The sequence below is a fragment of the Dermacentor silvarum genome, chromosome 7 (assembly GCF_013339745.2).
Source record: "Dermacentor silvarum isolate Dsil-2018 chromosome 7, BIME_Dsil_1.4, whole genome shotgun sequence".
Lineage (NCBI taxonomy): Eukaryota > Metazoa > Arthropoda > Arachnida > Ixodida > Ixodidae > Dermacentor > Dermacentor silvarum.
Window position 1 is genome coordinate 162,936,053 of NC_051160.1, and position 15,029 is coordinate 162,951,081.

Sequence of the window (15,029 nt, forward strand, 5' to 3'; positions counted from 1 at the left end):
TCATTGTTTCCCAGAAGACGTCGTCAAACGCAACGAATCGTCGTCGGAAGGGCGGCTTGGTTGCCTTCACACGTTTGCAGGGCGAAAGGTTCCCTCGTTTCCCTGAAACCACACCGAAACGCAACCAGTCGTCCTTGAGGTGGTCCTCCCGGGTTGTTCGGCGCAATGCCGGTTAACCGACGCCTTCGTTCGCAACAGCCTTGGCGCCTGTCTGCTAATTAGGAGGCGAGACTCAACTGCTTGACACACTCGAATTCATTCACTAACCTCGGCCGCGTTTGCCACGCCGAGTATGTGCGCATATTCCGAAACCCCCGCAGCAGACGAAACCGAAGCCACCGAAGCGAGCGGAGTAAAATCTACCGCTTGCCTATCACGTGAGGGCCTATTTCCCATCATCCCATTCCTCTAAATTTTTTTATGACTAGGCTTCAAGATTGTCACGTGACGCTCCCTCCTAGTTTTTTTCCTTCCTCCATGAGTGGGATGGAAAAAGGTTCCATGGATATGTTGACATGGGCATTGATGTCAATGATGACAGCTTTCCAGTTGCCAAAGATGCATTTGTTTTAACGATTGTTGCAATCAATGGCAGATGGAAGCTGCAGATTGGCTACTTTATAGTGGATGGCCTTGGTGGTGAGCAGAGGCACAATTTGGTGCTTCAAGCTGCTAGCTTCGCTCGCGAAAAAGGTGCACACAATGCGAGTTTGACCGGCGATGGCGCTGCAGCGAATTTGTTAATCCTGCGCAGCCTTTTTCAATTGCGCTTTTTCAATTGGTAGTCGAACAGTAGACTGGCCTTTTTTAATGTTGCCACAACAATGTGTGGCCGCTCTGGTGAGCATAGTGTCTGCAACCTCGTGCAGAGGAGAAGGACCCCTTTTGCTCGATTATATTCCTTTTGTTTAATCATCCACTGTTCAGGACCGACTGGTCTGGGTGATATCATAGGCAGGGCACTGCTTTGTTTACTGAAAGCGCAAAAAGGAATACCAGTGAATTAGAATCGTTACATTATGGTGAACATGGCAGCACAGTTCCACAATCGCTGTGTCGCCATGCCAGTCAATAGACGTGGTGAACCAAGCTGGAGCCTTGTGTAAAGAAATAGAAACCTCGCATTCATGTTGGTCAGTTGCTTTGGCTGCACACTGACAAAGCATAGTTAAGGTGTATGAACCTTTCCAACCTGTCATTGACAAGTAGCACTGTGGGTAGAATACAATTGATTCATCACACAAAGATTCAAAACTTCAAAGCAACACATGGGCTCTAAGAGATGCCATAGTGGTGGGCTATGGATTAATTTTGACTGCCTGGAGGTTGCTCAGCATGTATCTAAACTCAAGAAAACAATAGCATTTGCATTCTTCCCTCACAGGAACGCAACTATATCTGGAAATCAGACCCGCGACTTTGCACTCATGAATCACTATTGCCACTGAGCCACCATGGCTTGTCTTATTTAGCGGCTGTGACTAGCAGTACAGGAAAAACTGCTACACAAGTTTCCTCGCAGGTAAATTATGTTCGTGATGGCTCACACAATGAATTCCTTTATCCATCAACTTCGGCAGTCTCACCAGGTTCTATGTTAAATTAAATTAAATTATGGGGTTTTACGTACCAAAACCCCGATCTGATTATGAGGCACGCCGTAGTGGGGAACTCCGGAAATTTGGACACATCGGGTTTTTAAACGTGCACCTAAATAAAAGTACACAGACAGAAAGACAGACAGACAGACAGACAAAGAACTTTAATGAAGGTCCTGAGAAGTTCCGTTGCCCCCTCTCAGGGAGGCGACGAAGCCGTGGGCCGCACCCACGTCGGGACAGGGAGACCAAGCTCCAGCGCCGCATCGTGGGCTGTCTGAACAGCCCAAAATTGGGGTGACTGATCGGAGCTCCGAAGAGCAGAACTCCATTCCTCTGCAGTGCATCGATGCGGGCCCCTATGTAACGAGGGGCATCCCCAGAGCATGTGTTCTAAAGTACTACATTGTCTGCAGCTAGGGTAGTCTGGACTAAAGCAGTCTGGATTGATGTAGTGAAATAAATTCAGGTTGGGATATGATCCCATCTGAAGCATGCGTAGTGTGACAACTTGAGGTCTGGTTAGTGTGTCGTGTGGGGGAGGGTATAGTCTCCTACCAAGGTAGTAGTGTTTGGTAACCTCGTTGAAGGTGGAGAGAGTGTCACGGAACTCGACGAGCCTAGAATCGACAGAGCCTCGACTTGCAGTGGCGTCAGCGCGGAGGCTTAGTTCGCGCGCTCGGACGTGTGCGATGACATTGAGGTTGCGGAGGGAGTCGAGTTGGGGTTCAAGATGGGCCGGGAACCACGTGATTGTATGTGGCTGGATGACTTTGCCTTTGAGAATTCGATGAGCTTCCTCGGCGATGGTACCAGAGGCAAATGCCCGAACCACCGCCCTCGAGTCAGTAAATATTTCAGCTCTCTCATCGTCGAGAAGTGCACGAGCGATGGCAGCCTGCTTTACCCTAGTCGGGGTGCTGTCTCTGATGGAGGCCGCACGAGTGACGTGTCCGTCGTGATTGACTACCGTTGCGACGAAGTCCGATGTGTGCTCGTACTGGGCCGCGTCAACGAAAGTGACCGTGTGAGGCGAGGCTTTTATCCTTCGGAGCAATGCCACAGCCCTAGCTTTGCGCCTGCTTGCATTGTGTTGTGGATGCACGTTTTTGGGAAAAGGAGCAACCGTAATGTTGTCCCGTAGGTAATCCGACATTTCACATGTGCATTCCATCGCTACAGTGTAGCCGATTCCTAAGACCGCGAGAATCTCCCTCCCCGCAGGGGTGCTAGGGAGTCGGGATACTTGAGCCGTTTCCTGAACTTCGTGACTTCATCGAGTGTATTATGTACACCTAGTTGAAGAAGGCGGTCCGTGCTGGCGTTTATTGGTACTCCTATCACTTTTTTGATGATTTTACGGATGAGCGTGTCCAGCTTGAGCCTTTCAGAATCGTACCACTTGTGCATTGCAGCCACGTAAATTATGTGACTCATTAAGAATGCGTGGAACAGCCGTAGGAGATCGTCCTCCTTTAGACCGCTCCTCTTGTCCGAGATTCTATTCATTAATCCAATCATGCACTCTGTCTTGGCCGTGATTTTTCTGAGCGTCGTGAAAATCGAAGTACACGGGTGTTTTGCATTTAGCCCCCATCGAAATGCGGCCGCCGTGGCCGGGACAGGGTCTATGTTAAGGCATTGTTTTTTTGAGTGGCTTTGTAAAGCGCATGTATTGTTCAAGAGCGTTGTATGCAGACATCAAACTTTTTTAGGGGAAAATATTTTTTAGGGGGAAGCTTCATCAAAGCCACTCCCTCATCAGAACAGGAATTGGCCTCCCTGGTGCAGTATTCGGCCACTACCTCCCTCATGACTCCGACAATTAACCCATGGCCCTCAGTTCCCAGTAGCTGCGGAGCACCTGACCAAGGCGGCGGTCAGACCTGCTACGCGGCAGAGGGTGCTAAGAATCTCTGGGTCAAGACAGGCCGCCAATGGAAACTGAACCTGGCAACGTTCAACACGCGCACCCTCTCGAGCGAGGCTAGCTTAGCAGAACTATTTGAAGAATTATCAGGCATTTCCTGGGATATTATTGGCCTTAGTGAGGTTAGAAGAACGGGTGAGGCTTACACAGTGCTGACTAACGGCCGCGTCCTATGCTACAGAGGTCTTCCAGATAAGAAAGAATCCGGGGTAGGATTTCTAGTGCATAACAACATAGCGGGCAACAATGATGAATTCTACAGCATTAATGAGAGGGTAGCAGTCGTCGTAGTAAAGCTGAATAGGAGGTACAAAATGAAGGTAGTACAAGCCTATGCCCCAACCTCTAGTCACGATGATGAAGAAATAGAACAGTTTTATGAAGATGTTGAACTAGCAATGAGAAAGGTGCAAACTCAGTATACTGTAGTCATGGGCGACTTCAATGCAAAAGTGGGGAAAAAGCAGGTTGGTGAGCAAGCAATTGGCAACTACGGCATCGATTCTAGGAAAGCAAGAGGAGAGATGTTAGGAGAATTCGCGGAAAGGAATAGGCTTCGAATAATGAATACCTTCTTCAGGAAGCGAAGCAACAGAAAGTGGACCTGGAAAAGCCCTAATGGAGAAACAAGGAATGAAATAGATTTCATACTCTCTGCCGATCCAAGCATAGTGCAGGATGTAGAAGTGTTAGGTAAGGTTAAGTGCAGTGACCATAGGTTAGTCAGGTCTAAGATTTCTCTCAATTTGAAGAGAGAGAGAGAGTGAAATTAGTCAAGAGGAAACAGGCGAACCTAGAGGCAGTAAGGGTAAAAGCAGACCAACTCAGGCTGGTGCTTGCAAACAAATATGCAGCTTTAGAAAAGGAAGATAAAGACAACATAGAGGTAATTAATGAAACCGTAACTAGGTTTATCTCAGAAGCAGCAATTGAAGTGGGAGGTAGGGCACTAAGGCAACCAGTAGGTAAGCTCTCCCAAGAAACAAAGGACCTAATAAAGAAACGACAGAAGATGAAAATGTCCAACTCAAGAGATCAGATAGAATTCGCTGAACTGTCAAAACTAATCAACAAGAAAAAAGTAAGGGATATTCGAAATTATAACGTGGGAAAGATTGAGGAAGCCGTAAAATATGGACGCAGCATTAAATCAGTAAGAAGAAAGCTTGGCATAGGACAAGGCAAGATGTATGCACTGAAAGATAAGCATGGCAATATCATCAGCAATTTCGATGACATAGTAAAAGCAGCGGAAGAATTCTATACTGACCTGTACAGTGCCCAAAACCGCCAAGCTACTTTCATTCAATATAGTGATGAACCGGATACACAGGCTCCTTCTATAACTAGCGCCGAAGTTAGAAGGGCCTTGAAAGACATTACCAGGGGAAAAACTGCTGGAGAAGATGGAATAACAGTAGATTTAATCAAAGATGGAGGAGATATCATGCTTGAAAAGCTTGCGGCCCTTTATACGCAATGCCTCACAACTTCATGTGTACCAGAGAGCTGGAAGAACGCCAACATTATACTAATCCATAGGAAGGGAGACGTTAAAGAACTGAAGAATTATAGACCCATTAGCTTGCTTTCAGTATTGTATAAAATATTCACCAAGATAATTTCCAATAGAATCAGGGCAACACTTGACTTCAGTCAACCAAGAGAACAGGCTGGATTCAGGAAGGGATATTCTACGATGGATCATATCCATGTCATAAATCAGGTAATCGAGAAATCTGCGAAGTACAATCAACCTCTCTACATGGCTTTCGTAGATTATGAAAAGGCATTTGATTCAGTAGAGATTCCAGCAGTCATAGATGCATTGGGTAATCAAGGAGTACAAGAGGCATACGTGAATATCTTAGCAAACATCTACGAGGATTCCACAGCTACCTTGGTTCTCCACAAGAAAAGTAGAAAGTTACCTATCAAGAAAGGGGTCAGGCAAGGAGACACAATCTCTCCAATGCTATTCGCTGCATGCTTAGAAGAAGTATTCAAGCTCTTAGACTGGGAAGGCTTAGGAGTGAGGATCAACGGCGAATATCTCAGCAACTTTCGATTTGCAGATGACATTGTCCTATTCAGCAACAATGGAGACGAATTACAACAAATGATTGAGGACCTTAATCGGGAAAGTGTAAGAATTGGGTTGAAGATGAATATGCAGAAGACAAAGATAATGTTCAATAGCCTGGCAAGGGAACAAGAATTCAGGATCGCCAGTCAGCCTCTAGAGTCTGTAAAGGAGTACGTTTATCTAGGTCAATTACTCACAGGGGACCCTGATCACGAGAAATAAATTTACAGAAGAATAAAATTGGGTTGGAGTGCATACGGCAGGCATTACCAAATCCTGACTGGGAGCTTACCACTGTCGTTGAAAAGGAAAGTGTACAATCATTGCATTCTACCGGTGCTAACATATAGGGCAGAAACTTGGAGGTTAACGAAGAAGCTCGAGAACAAGTTAAGGACGGCACAAAGAGCGATGGAACGAAAAATCTTACGACTAACGTTAAGAGACAGGAAGAGAGCGGTGTGGATCAGAGAACAAACGGGGATAGCCGATATTCTAGTTGACATTAAGCGGGAGAAATGGAGCTGGGCAGGCCATGTAATGCGTAGGATGGATAACCGGTGGACCATTAGGGTTACAGAATGGATACCAAGAGAAGGGAAGCGCAGTCGAGGTCGGCAGAAAACCAGATGGGATGATGAAGTTAGGAAATTTGCAGGCGCAAGTTGGAATACAATAGCGCAAGACAGGGGTAATTGGAGATCGCAGGGAGAGGCCTTCGTCCTGCAGTGGACATAAAATATAGGCTGATGATGATGATGATGCTTTAGTGTAAATTGTGCAAGTACATGCTTGTTGTCTTGCTCAATGCTGTAGCTTGAATCACCTGCATGTGAATTCTGCTTAAACAATTGTTTTGTTCAGCACCAAGCTAAACAGTATGGGCAGTGACGATAGGCTAGCTGGCCTACGCTTCACTAGAGCAACCTATGTGATGACATGGGCATGCTATGAATGCTCGCAATGCATTAGGCGTGAGCTACGTATACTCTTGAGGATGACAATGTATTTTGAAAGTTTGACGCTGTATGTCTGTTACCTGACCTTTGTGGAAATTTGCCTCTGTCGCCTGGTATACCATTGGTTTTACTACTTCCAAAATAATTTATTGTGCTCACTTTGTTTACTTGCTTTACAGTAGACTTTTATGAGGCATGATTCACTGTAACCACGAACAGTTGGTGTATACCACTGAATGAATGTTTTAAATACCATGAAACATTAATTTATTTGAGGTTCACAGCGTAATGGAGCCGTCGCCTCTTAATTTTGCTGTGTTGGCTCAGCTAGGACAGTGCTAATTTTTTGTAGGTAGGTGATACAACATAAGCTTTCTTGTCCATTTTACTTGCAGCAAAATGCATTGTATTTTAATATGTACATATTTAGTTTGTAGGTGTGACCTGGCATCATTTTTTTCAACTTTGACTTTGTGAAATAGCACTCTTTTGTTTTCGTTTTATGCATATGTATTGCCTATTTTTCCGACAAGCACCATCACCGAAGTCTTTCGATAATTGTGAGTACATGGCAGATATAAATATTGTACAATTATAGCCCTGTAGCGAAGACCTTGCATACAAGGCATTTGTAAGCTAAACTGCAGCTACATTCAAGAATAGCTGATCCCATTGACGAGTTTTATTAAAGGTATGAATACTGTGTGTGATATATAGCTTACATTATTATACAAATGGCCTGTTGCATACAAGTACGCTGACTAATACTGATGCCATAGAGCAGTGGCACAATAAGTCTTCCTACGTGCTGTTCATAATTTTCTTTTGTGTATACTCTGCAATGTCCTTCATTTATATAATAAATGTGGCTTCCTTCTGTATTTGTGTGAAATCTCCTGGCTTCTATAGGTGCAATAAACATTGAATAAAGAATGAAGCAGTTACTGTTCTCATAAAAATGTGCTTTGCATAGCACAAGTACACTAGCAACACATTGGAAGCACAAGTGCAAATGAATGCTGACATTTTTTCCCTTGCCGCTATGTATTCAGTTTTCATGGCGTTTCGCTCGCAGTTTCACACTAGCAGTAGAAGGGTCCCCCTGGCAGTGTTTGGCTCTAGGACATAATTCTGATGTGGAGCTACACTCGCATTCGAAAACAGCTGAATAAATTATACATAATGCACAAATTATGTCAATTTGCTTTATTATATAACGAAAGTAGATCTCCGAGGCACGTCTCAACAGCGTCGTCACCACACACAATCATACAAAATAGTGCACGTAAACCTTAATAAACGGCGAAGACTTCGGAGTTTAGTATGCAGGCTAATGCTATTTATTCCTCTCTAAACAAAAGACGCTCAGCAGAGCTAGGTTCCTTGTCGCATTTTCGCTTAGTTGACTAAGCGAAAATGCGACAAAAAAGTGTCCCTCAAAACATCTCGTTTCTTTCTAGGTTCAAGACAGCGGGACAAAGATTAGCAAGATAATACGCACCGCAGTTCAGGTTGCACAACAGCTGATTTGACGAAACTTAGAGTACGTGGAAAAAATAGACCACACTTGGGCGTTTTGGAGGGTTTTGAGGCGAGAGCGCTGGAAACTCCACTATCGCGGTGGTAAGTGTGAGTGACGCCTTGAAAATGCTCTGTCTTCGTGAGTCAGGCGCCGCAGTCTCGCGCCACGTTTCAAGGCATTGTATGTCAAGCGAAGAACGACGCGCGAAGTAGCAGAAAACCACTCGCATACGTGCCTCCAAGCCTGTGACAGCAGGTGCCACTAAAGCTTACCACGTACCAAACAATCGCGAATGGTCCAGCAACCTTGTGGGTCTATTTCTACCCAAAGGACACCGCGTACAAGGCCCCAGAGAGAGGGAGGGGCGGCTTCAGAGGAGGTTGGCTTGCCGAGGCTAGCGGAATCACGTGACGCATCCTGCAAGTATTTTTCTCCCTCCATGGTGCGCGCGACAGCCCGCAGCCGCGCAAAGTACAAGTATACCCGCAGTAGGTCGCAGAGTTGAAGCCGCACTCCCTCCCTCCCGCGCTGCCTTCCCGCTTTCCTCCTTTAGGCCGCTTCACATGGCGGGATTTTCACACAGCGAAACAACGAATTCCGTCGCTCAGCGACCGTCGCGGGCTCTCCACGACGGCATTCCAACATGTTGGAATTTCCGTCGCTGAGTCGCAGCGATCGGCGTGATGTGGGCGGAGCAACGTGACGTAACAGTAAGCGCCGTCGAAATAGGCCCTTTCCTGTTTTACCATGTGCTTGAAGCTCAGCGGAGCAATGTCGCGCGCAAGTTTCAACGATGTTTTAATCGATCAAGTCACGATGCGTCCCCTTTTGTGGAACGCCGCGCTTAATGACTATAAGAAGACCACGAACAGGTCAGCGTTGTGGGAAGAAGTGGTGGCAGCTATGAGGACCATCGACCCTAATGGTATGTGTTCGGCCTTTTCATTTCTTCCCATGTAAATAAAACTGAATTTGATGAGATTTGTTGCATTTTATAAAGAAAGTTTAAATCTAGTGACTGTGGTAAGCGAAGTGTTTATTTAGGGGGTCAATTTTCTTACAAAAGTTTTGAAGGTAGCAAAACTTTTGGAAAACAGAACTATACGTTTACAACGTGGCATTGAAAAATGATATCACAGTTACCTCTAAAACCTCTAAAATGTACTACTAATTTGTAGGATTTTGTAAAAGCCCTGCAGAGATTGTAACAATTACTTCACGCAAGCTGTTTCACGAGCTTCACGCAAGCTTCCAGCTAGTTAGTTGCTTAACAAAAACGCCAATGCATTTCTCCGCAAAGTTCGGGAATTCTTATCTCGAAAATGGTGTCATCCTGATAATGATTTCCAAGTGGATCCGCCTTGCGAACTCCACGGCTACAATTTATAAATTGCAATATGGGCCATCAGATAATTAGTTAAAAACTGAATTAGTGATTTTTTGCTGATTAGTCGATTATGCATTACAATTTTTTGTGCAAGTAATATCCGCCTCTTTGAGTAGACCAGCTCATTAACTAGAATTGGGCTATCTGCCTCAGGCGACCTTAAATAAATTTTGAAAGTGTTCGCTGAAACACCCTGTATATCAAATTTGTCCGCTATACATATGGTCAGTACCAGCTACTTCTTTTACATGATCGTCGCTTCCCGATGATTATGATTTCTGTACTATGGCACATAACCACACGAAGAAATGAAGAAATACATGCCAATATAAGCCTGCTCAGGATGCCAAGTTTAGGCAAACTATTTCAATTGTGTGCGAGGTGTCGCAGAATGCAAGGTGTTGATATTTCAAGGTTCCTTTTTAACATTCCCCAGCTATTTTTGGGCCACCCACTGAAGGACGCGACCCGGTTCCGGGAACATTGAAATGCGATCATGAATCAGCTGATGGCATTTTTTTAGAGATTGCGCTAGTGATTAGGTGACACACTTATACAGAGAAGAAATACCTGAAAGACAAATTTAGACGCAAATTGGAAGACCTTAAAGATGAGCACAGGAGTGGCTCAGGTGCCACAAAGAAAAGCAAATCCAGCAACTGGCCACACATGGAAAGGCTGAGGTTCATGACAGATTTGTTTGAACCATGCCGGTAAGAGCAACTGCATGTTTAAAGGTACGAGTGCTCATTAATAAGCTACATGTAATATGCACAAGAGCAACAGCAATGTTTCACCCGAAGAAATCCATTCTCAAAATGAAAGCGCCGTAGCAGAAGAAATGGCGGTCATCCCTGCGAAACAGATTTTTGAAGATATGTTTACGTCGCCTGGATCCTCCCCTAAAACAACTCCATGCACAAGCAAAGACTCATCTGTGACATCGAGCGAGGCGACAGAGCGACGGGCAAGAAAGCAACAAAAAACAAGGAAGAAAATCGAGGCAATCGATCTTCGAATCGAAGCCATAAGGGGCGCCCTCACAGCAAGTCATTCAATGGACGACGTAACTCATTTTGTGCCATCACTTGTGCCAGCTGTGAAACAAACCTCATTACATGGAGCAGCACCTGCGGCTAGAGCTACAAAGCATTGTAGCATCCTGTAGCGCCGGAAATTATCCTAGTCTGCTAATTAGAAATTTGGAATAGTACAGGTGTAGTCAATTTAACTACAAAAAAGGCAACAGTGAAATAGTTCCCGGCAAATCACATTTGTTTACTCCAGTGTGGAGATCAGCACAACATATAAACTGTTAATTAACTGTGAAGTATTTTTTATCGTTCAAGGTCACTGTGTGAAATTGTTTTTGACGCTTGTTTGTAGGCTGGCATCCTATGAAAGATGAAAAAAAAAACGATGAGCAATAATCTTTTTTTTTTGAAATTTTGCAATTGGTGTAGCTTTGTATTGGAACACATATATGTGCTTCATTGTTTTATATTTGTTATTTGCGTGTAGTTCAGGTTTGATATACATTTGTACACACTCGCTCACTTGTATTTTTCTTTACTTGTATTTTTTGTGTGTATATCTGCTCAACTTGTTCTCTTATATGTGTTCTACTTTTTTTACCTCTATGTTAATGTCATGTCGCTTTAATTTGCTACCGTATGGTAATTCCTCTCCCCACCTAACCTTGACCGGAGGTCCCTATACAGTCTGACTGTTGGACATCCTTTTGTATTTCATATCTACGAAAACTTGTTACCCCAATGAAGCAATAAATTTTTTAAATACTCTGTCAGTTTGCAGTCCAGTGGCCATAAAACAAACCAAGGTAAATGAAGCTTTTAAACGTGAATGAAGTGGTTCATGTTTTGCCTGTTAACTGACAATATCACAAAGGGAAGCGGGGGGGGGGGGGGGCATAACATGAAAATAATGATATACAGTAATACAAAACGAATGAACCGAAAAGTTAAACATGGAAGTCAAATAAAAGATCCAACTGATGTGCACTGTTCCATTCGAAAGCTAAGTGCGACATAATATGCCGCATTATTCCTGCAAACAAGTGGAGTACACAAAGTACAAAATTCACCTTTTGTGCTCGTATTTCAATAACACAGAAATGTCTGTTTTCATTTATATATTTATTGACTTATGCGAAGTGTCACTGTGCCATATGTCAAACAAGAAGCGGCTAGCAGACAGCAAATCCAGCAAAACCTGGTGGCTGCTTGTTTTGTCTCTCACGGCCGCAGACCAGCAGATGCCCGTTGCCAAGGCACAGAACCCTCCCTACTCACAAAGTATGAGCAGAAAAGGTCTCTTGTTTCCGCTGCCGTCCTTGTATATTGTGCCCAGTGGAAGGTTGCAGACAGAATATTGCTGAGGTGCCTCTGTCCTAGGTGGTGCGCCACGGGCCACTGGTGATGATGCCATATGCATCTTCACTGTCGACATAGTTCGCCGTCAAGTAGATCACGTCATCACGCAAGAAGTTGTGCAGGACACAACATGCCATGACAACGTAGTCTGCATTTTGTGGTTGCAGATTGATGGCACGTTGAAAGATCCTGAATCGGGAGGCCATCACTCCAAAAGCATTTTCAACGCACCTCCTGCAAATTGCAGTAAAAAAATAATTCAACATACGCAAGGGCAAATTTTGTGGTTTTAGTTACCTGGCTCTGCTTAGACGGTAATTAAAGATGCGCTTGCATTCATCCTGGCCCCTCCAAGAATATGGCCACAGAAAATCTGGACGAAGTTGAAATGCTTCGTCCCCGACGAAGACGTGAGGAGCAACACTGTTTGTGCCAGGCAGCTGCTTCGGAGATGGAAGGCCGAGCAAGCCCTTTTCTAGAGATTTTCCAAAGCAAGAAGCAGACAATGTGCCACCATCACTTTGACGTCCATAAGCCCCAACATCAACACATATGAATTTCAAATTGATGTCAACAGCGGCCATGAGCACGATGGAGTATGTTCCCTGTAAGAAAATGAAACCATAAGCACATGTTATGCAAATGTGACTTACCGCATTAATTACCTTGTAGTTGTAATACAAGCTCCCTGAATGAGGAGGGGCTTGTATCTGAACATGCTTGCCGTCCACAGCTCCAATACAGTGAGGGAAATTCCATTTTTTCCTGGAATCCTTGCGCTACCTCCTGCCAGGCTTCCGTTGTCGGCACTTTCACACATACAAAATAAGTTGCTCTTAGGTTGTGGAAAAAAAATGTTCGATAGAAGTGTGACCGAAGCAAGCTAGTCCAGGCACACAGGTACTGCTGAAAACTAGCTGCCGGAGTCGAAGTTTGTAACCATTAGAGTAATAAATGGCCTCCATGTACAGTGGCTCAATGCGTACCTTTAGGTACAAAGGTTGCAGTGTTCTCCACAGCAGCCTGCACACGTGATGCAGAATGGTCGCCACTGTTGAGATGCCAACCCTGAAGCTAATAGGAACATCTTGCATGTACATGCCAGATGCGAGGTACCTGAAGAACAACGTATGAAAGATTGATAACAAAGAACACGGTTTAAAGGAAAAAATTAAAGGAAGCCTATATGATGTTCAGCAATAGAGGAGAACAAGGAAAACATCGCAGCGTAATAAGACACCTTGACGAGCAGTGCAAAAAGAACGGACAAATCACAAGTACACAGGACGGGCACACTGTCCGCTCTGTCAGGTCTGAAGAGCGTCTGTCCTTCTCACACACAGACACATGCACCCACGGTCCGTCCGCTCTAGTCGTCAAAACTCCATCCCAGCTCCAAAATGTAAACACAACAGGAGCGACGCCCTGCTCTTCGTCAATCACCCAGGGCAGAGGTTGCCTCCGTGGAGGTAGTGCCGTCTCCATGCAAAAATACAGAAATACAGCACAAGGTTTAATGAAGGTTTGAACAACATTACGTGTTCTGCATTGTTTTTCTATTTTGAACAGACAGCAATAATGAATGTAAAGTTAATAGCTTTTCCATTGCCTATATACAGGGTGTCCCAGCTATCATGCAGCACGATTTAAAGAAAGAGGAACGGCGTTACGCGAAGAAAGCCTAGTGCGTATTGTTTCCAGTGCACTGAAGTAGCCGTCAGTAATTTTTTGTTACTAAAATTAATTAGCTAATTGTAATTATTTATCTATATATAACTTGAGAAGTACTGTCCTAATTATCAAAGTGTCAATGAGAAAATTGTAGAGCTACATGAAAAACTTCTGATACAGCTTTCTGTTGCTCAATACGTGCTACATAAAAGTGTTTTTCCGAGCGTGAAAGAAGCCCGCGAATACATGCAAAGTGCCTCGAGCGGCCAGTCGCGCGGCAATACCGCGTTCCTCTTTTTTTAAATCGTGCTGCGTGATAGCTGGGACACCCTGTATGTAACACAGTACGAGGCGTATACGAGCGAAACAATTTTTTGTGGCTTATGAAGACGTCTTCCCGAAATGAAACAGAAGATTTAGACAAAGATAAGTCAGAATTAGCTTTCCGTGTTATTTCCTGAAGATCACAGTTACAGCGTCAAAACGGGTAAAACAGTAACGTGAGATAACTACATCGGAAGTGGTGACAGGCACTGACCGATACCAATGCTCCTTAGCTATGGCATGTTTACCTAAGTGAAATAGCGAGCCGTGCACGTGAGGGCAGTGGTTCACGCACGACATGAAGCCTTGTCAAACCTGCTTCGACAAGCGAGTGCAGAGTTTCAAATGTCTCCGGCGACATTCTGTAATACTTTCTGAAGTATTCCTTGTCTCCTGACATTAGCAAGGGCATCTGCGCAACACAAACAATTTCTCAATTTCGATGTTTTTAGATGGGAGCCCCGGAGCAAAAGCTTCCTTTAAATGTACAAGTTCGAACTCACCGTTGTGTAGAATTCTGACTCCTGCATCCGGTTCTCCCAAATAGGACGTACCCACCAGCGCCTCTGGCTTTCGAGCTTCATCAACAATTTCGTTTTCTCCAGCTCGCACAAATAATTTATGAGGAGAAGCTGCATGCTGTCCAGGTCGGGAGCTTACGCCGCCTTCGACATACGGCACGTACCCTCATGATCGTCGTCAACGTCTTCATTGCTACAAATTGTGCCAGGCACTTGCACACTTAATAGTAGCTTCTTTTTGAGAAGCAAATACTCCTCCAGGAGAAGAGTTGTGGTTTCCATCGTACCGCAAGAGACTAGTGTGTAGAAAACAAAACCACCCCACCACGCCGCACGCTTGTGCGGTTTGTGCAGCATTTTCACTCGCCGCAGCTGCGGACTAAGCGATCGCAAAGTCTCAACGCGTTTAAAGGCTGAAAAATTGTTTACTATTCTATTTTCAGAAAAAAATAATATGAAATTGTAATATTCGACTAGTTTCCATCTGGTTTTTATTTAACGATGCAGGCATGGATACTTTGTGAGCAGGGAGCAACCTTGGGCGTCGCTGCGACGGAAATCGCGCAGTCAAAAACGCATGTGAAAGCTGCCAGTGAAAATCGCTCTGCGACGTGCGCGACAGAACGACTTTTTTCGCC

General features: G+C 44.6%; 1 pseudogene; it reads right to left on the reverse strand.

The window, feature by feature from the left end:
* Positions 1 to 11,737: 11,737 nt before the first annotated feature.
* LOC119459317 (uncharacterized) lies at positions 11,738 to 12,480 on the reverse strand (annotated as a pseudogene).
* Between the last annotated feature and the right edge of the window lie 2,549 nt (positions 12,481 to 15,029).